Source organism: Lepidochelys olivacea, assembly GCF_965140295.1.
Source record: "Lepidochelys olivacea isolate rLepOli2 genome assembly, chromosome: 3".
Classification (NCBI taxonomy): Eukaryota; Metazoa; Chordata; order Testudines; family Cheloniidae; genus Lepidochelys; species Lepidochelys olivacea.
Genome location: NC_140413.1, coordinates 134689264 through 134695263, shown reverse-complemented (window position 1 = coordinate 134695263; position 6000 = coordinate 134689264).

Here is a 6000-nt window from a genome sequence, read left to right as displayed (position 1 = left end):
TGTTTCTAAAAGGGAGCTAATCTGGGGGCTCTTCTTTGATCCATGAATGATTAAAGTAAATTACAAAAAATGAAGAGATTGTAACCTCCAAGAAAGCCTTTTACAACATCAAACAAGGGCTCTCCTCTGATGCTGAAGATATTCTGCACTCAATTAAGGAGGCCCTAAGTGATATTGGAATGAGTCAGGAGTTTTCAAAGTAACTGGCAAACCTCAGCTCAGAAGGCGCTGCTGTGAATATGAGCAGACTGAGAGGATTAGCCATACTCATTAAAGAGAACGTACTGCATTATGGTCTATTTTCTAAACACTAGAGCTTCCCTTGGCTGATGTTTTCAAGGGTACTGTTCTCAACCAAATTGATGAGATGCTGTCTTTATTTTGAAACTTCTCACACTAAAATAAACTAAGAGGGAACTCTTTGAAGTCTATAGTTTGATGTGCAAGCCAAAAAGTGACAATGAGATGTTGGCACAGAGGGCCCAATTCAGTGTTACTCTGCACCTTGGGAAGTCATTTACACAGTTCAAGGTGAATGTAAATACTACCAGATAAGAATGGTAACATTTTTGTACAGAATAACATCTTTTTGTGGACATGTAGCTCGCCGATCACAGAACGGCTCGCTTCCAGTACTCATATTATCAGGCAAGAGTGCAAGCAAATCAGGAAGAGGAAGAAAGAGAGCCAGTTATGTCAGAAATATCATCGGAGAGAATGGTATCCAAAGGAGAGTGGAAGTTTTACAACTTCATCATGACTGAAAAAGATGGAAGGTGGTAGTTGACAAACTCTAGATTGGAGGTGTCATTTGAAGAAGAACATTTTATACCCACCTTGCACTCACTTTGGACTGGTGTAAATGACTGTACAAGGTGCACAGCAATGGTGAATTGAGCTCACAGTGCCTAAACTTCAGACTAAGTTCACAATCATAGGACAAATATGGTTTCAATTAGTTGTCTCCATCAGTCTTCCAAGTCAAAAATAACTTTATCATAGGTAGCATGTTATCTCTGCCTTTCCGAAGAGAAGACCTGTGCCTAGTAGGTAACCGAAAAACTATTCAACTGTAATTTATTTTCTTAATCCAAGAAACTTCAAAATTCAAATATTTTGCCTACTTCTTAAAAGAAAAACTACATATTATGTTCACAGATAGACAATACCAAGGAGTCAAAATGAAGTGGAAACCTCCAAGAGGGCTTGATCCAACTCCCATTGAAGACAATGGGAATTGGACTGGCCCATAGTATGGCAGTGAAGTTGTGGTCTGTTTTTAGTCCATGGGCCAAATCCCCAACAATAACTTTATTATAGTCCATGGGCCAAATCCCCAATCTTTATTCAAGCTATGCTCCCATTAATGTCACTGTAATAGGGATTGCAGTTGGCACAGTATAATGCCCTGAAATAATATAGTGCTTTCTTCACTATGAACAGTTACTTTCCAATTTATTGACAGTAGATTCCTTGTACTCTATATCCCTGATTCAGCAAACCACATAAGCATGTGCTTAACTCTAAGCACATGTTTAAATGATTTGATGCATGGTGACCTATATGAAGAAGGCTGATTTTATGAGAAGGAGAGTGATGGCATTCAGAGTTGTGTTCTCCATTATCATATTTCTGCCTAATTCAGATAAGCTTCTCAGTGCTGAAAGCTAAAGAAATCTAGACTATGCACATCTTAACAACATTATCACTTTCCTAGTGAACCAATGGTGACATCCGTTTAAGCTTCACCATAATAACTTGGCTCTGAGTCTAAGTGCGTATAAATGTTTAAAAGTTAATGTTGTAGCCTATCTAGTTTTAAGTGGAAATTCCTACAAAGAAGGTGATCCAGGTTAATAAATGGGAAAGCAGACTGTTACTGGTGAACATAATAGTTCCTCTACATACTATCTGGTAAATGCTCTTCAGTCACATGAAAGGGATAAAACATGATTTGTGGAGCTTTCTGTGGTCTCCACTCAGGTTTGCAAAATAAAGACAGATGGTGAAGGATTAAGTCTAATTCTTCATCCGAACATAGCTGTTGCAGACCACTGTACTGCACTCACTCTAACTAGAGCTTTACCAGCTTAATTCCACCTCTACAGATCACAGTGACATACCACCTACTATAGCTTTGCAACTTTTCATTCATTAGGAATGCCCAAGTCAGACACAACACTATTTTCCAACCACCCATTTAGATTCTCAGCTGCAGAATGAAAGATTTTTGACAGCAATAGAGCAGTTGGACTCCGGCTTTGCTTTAAACACAAAGGGACAAATTTTCCACTCAGTTACACTGACGCAAGTGAGAAAAGATTTTGCATCAAACTCTGGATGATGTTAAAATTCTTGGTCTAAGTGAATAAGTAGATTAATTTTTATTTTAAACTGATGAAGGAGCAGAAAGTTTATTACCTGGATTGCCTTCAGGTTTTGAGAACTTTTAATTGAATTAACCAGCAAAAGAAACCTGCCTGTTCAGATTAATAGTGCATATTGTGCAGGCTCTTTTATTGTTGGAAATAGCAGCAATATTACACTTATTCTTTAAAAAAGAATTGGCCTTCACTCTATACATATTTACCAATATTTATGTAATGTGTTGTCAAGGGGAGTACGAAATACCACAAAGCAGTGCCCCTTCGAGATCTTGAACAACCTTCTTTACATATTATATTATCATCAACTTCCTAGAATATCCTAACAGGTGCTTCTGTTGAATGTAGCTACTTCTGCAGTGCTCCCAGCCTTGCTCACCAAAGAAGCATTAGCCTTTGAGCCTGTGATTCAAATGTGGGTGTCTCAGTAATGCTGCATTGCAAAGTGATAACTAGGATATTACAGGTATTTTGAGTTTTTTGTGGGGGCTCTTTTTATTTTACATTTTGTAATTTTCCAAGTATATTCTGTTCTGTGCAGGTACTTATATTATGCTCATCACTGTAGTATCTGAGTGCCTTCCAATAGTGCATTAAACAATGTGACTACACATCTGTCACGTGTTTTTTCTCTCATCCTTTCTCTGGGGGAGAAGTGTGTGCGTGGAAGTGTTTTGTTTTGGAATTTTAAAAAATGAATAATGTGTAGCTACATGTGTGGAATGTTGCTATAAGTTTATGTTAGAGAAGGCAATGTCAAGGAAATGTGCTTTACACTCAGAGCAGAAGGGGATGAGGTTTGTGATGGTCTTTAGTTGCTGTGGGAATTCATTGGCCCAGCCTCTGAGAAGGTTCCGTCTCCCACACAGATGAGTTTTAACTTTATAGAAAGCGACATTGTGCCAGAGGAGCAAAGTTATTGGTTAGCTGAGGACCACACTTCACTTTAACACACAGCATTGGGATGGTTTTGTAAGAATACAAGAATAAGTTTATTAACAAAGAACAGAGATTTTAAATGATACTAAGCAAGCATAAAAGAGACAAGTATGGTTAAAAATAAAACAAAACAAAATGCTTTCTAGTGACTGAGGGCACGACTACACTTGCAGATGTGGAGTGCTTTGAGTTAAACCAGCCTTCAGAAAGCACAGTAGGGAAAGCGCTGCAGTCTGTCCACACTGATAGCTTCAACCGCACTGGCGTGGCCACATTTGCGGCACTTGCAGCGGCACTGGGAGCGGTGCATTGTGGGCAGCTCTCCCTGCATGCAAGTGACTGCAATGTGCTTTTCAAATGGGGGGGGGGTGGAGTGTGACAGGGAGTGTGTTGTGTGTATGTGTGGGGAGAGAGAGTGGGTTTTTTGGGGGCTGAGAGCATGTCAGCATGCTGTCTTGTAAGTTCAGAGAGCAGCAGACCCCCCTCCCCCCAGTCTCTCTCTCTCACACACAGCATTCCCCACTAATGGTTGCTTTGTCTCAGAGCAGATAAGCAGCCGGCTGTCAGAAATGGAGCTTTCAAAGGGCATATCCGCATTCCTGCAGTGATTCAAAAACAATGACAAGAGTGACCGCTTGACTTAAGGGGATTATAGGACGTTTCCGGAGGCTGATCAGAGTGCAGTAATGCAACACCTCGTTCACACTGGCGCCACGGTGCTCCAGCGGGGGTGCAGCAAATGTTATTCCACTCGCCGAGGTGGAGTACCAGCAGCGCTGTAGCCGCGGAGTCAGAGCGCTCTACATGCCTTGCCAGTGTGGACGGGTAGTGAGCTAGTGCGCCCGGGCCTCTTTATTGTGCTGTAAGTCACAAGTGTAGCCAAGCCCTCAAACTTAATTTTAGCAAGTTACAATCTTTGCCTAAGCAGTTTTCTTAATTACATCCAGTTACCAGCATCCCTAGCCCTCCAGACTAGGGGATCCAACTTTCACAGGCTTGAAGGGTGCTGCACCCTTTGTCCCCCTCAGTGATGCATAACTAAAAGGTCTTTTTGCTCCACTTATATTACTCAAAATCCACTGTCTCTGCCTCAAGAGCCAGGAGGCTTCCTAGGCTGCAGATTCTGTCCCCTGGGGTGATTGGTAAATGGTCAATTCCCCTGCTTGTTTAGCATGATGGCTTTATTTACCTTATAGGTAAAGGCACTTACATTGTCCTCTGTCTGTAACTAAGCTAGTCAGACAGGTAAATACACATTCCTTTGACTGGGCAGATTGGGTTCATGTGCTGCCTCCCAAACAAATTTTGAGAACATATTTGCAGGACACATGTATAACTCTTTGTGCATACCCCATACATACATCATGCAGTGTTTTGCAGGAGCAGCAAGTCACCAGTTTACATATGATACCTTATATGACACCTTTGAGATGTAGATTATAACAACAGTGTGTTCTGGCAATGAGTGTGTGTAGAATAAATATAAAATTAAAGAATTAGAGTTAGCTTAAGTTTGGTTAAGAATATATGTTGTAAAGAAAGGCCCTGACGAGCAAGAACGAAGGCCTTGAAAACAGTAAGTTATAACGCCAGAAGAAATGAAGTTGTGAGGCTGTCTGGTTTAAAGAATAACTAATGAGATAAGAGGAAGTTTCTAAAAAGATGGCCTCTGACCAATAGGGATGACTGCAGATGGTTTTAAATAACACAAAGAGAATCTGTCTTAAAATGAGCCAACATGGTCCTTCCCAACCCACACACCAGTATTAAAAGCTATGTGAACTCAACTGCAAAGGAAAACCTGTTGGGAAGTAAGAAGGAGGGAGGGAAAAGCCCTGGGAAGAAAGGTCATAAATCTCATCTGAATTAAGGGCAAACTGTCTCCAAATAGGTTTTAGATGAAGTCAGTAATTGGCAATGACATACCTTGTTTGTTAAAAGGCATAAAAAGTAAACTCTTAAAGGGTTCATTGTTAATACCTGCCAGACCACGCTGGAGCCAACCAATATTGGTCTAAGCATGCCTGGGTTTAGCCTGTTTGTAAGTATCTTGATCAAATGTTTATAAATGTTTCGTTACTGTTGGGATGTAGTAAATTGCTTATTATTAAGGATTTTTAGGTATGTTTAGAGCAATTGTATAAATACCATTTGGCTTTGGATTTAATAAAGGAATTTATGGTTAAATTAGTGTATGGTGATTTCCCATATTAATAATTTCAAATATTATTAATAATTCCAACAGCGTGGCATAGAAGGTCTCCTGGGGTCACAGGGATAGAGTCTCCTAGCCAGTGGTAGAAAGAGATGGAAGAAAGCATTACTTATGGACTCTGTTATGTGAAAACAGCATCAGTGCGGTTTCCAGGAGCACTCCTCTTTGTGTATATTTCATGCATATAGTTAGACAAAGAAAGGAAGCTAGGCACTATCAGCTCTAGTAATATCTGAAAAATGAAGATGCAATCAAGCTGTGGTAATATCTGAAACATGAACAAGCAATCAATGGTGCAGTGCAGGAGTGCCAGATCTTGATCAGTTTGATTTCTTCATTCACTGCTGCTAATCACCAGTCTCAGCCTGATTGTATTTTCTTCAGATATTTAAGAACAAAATGTTCAAACTGGGTGTCTCAGTTTTTGGATGCCTGGCATGAGACACACTGGGCCTGATTTTC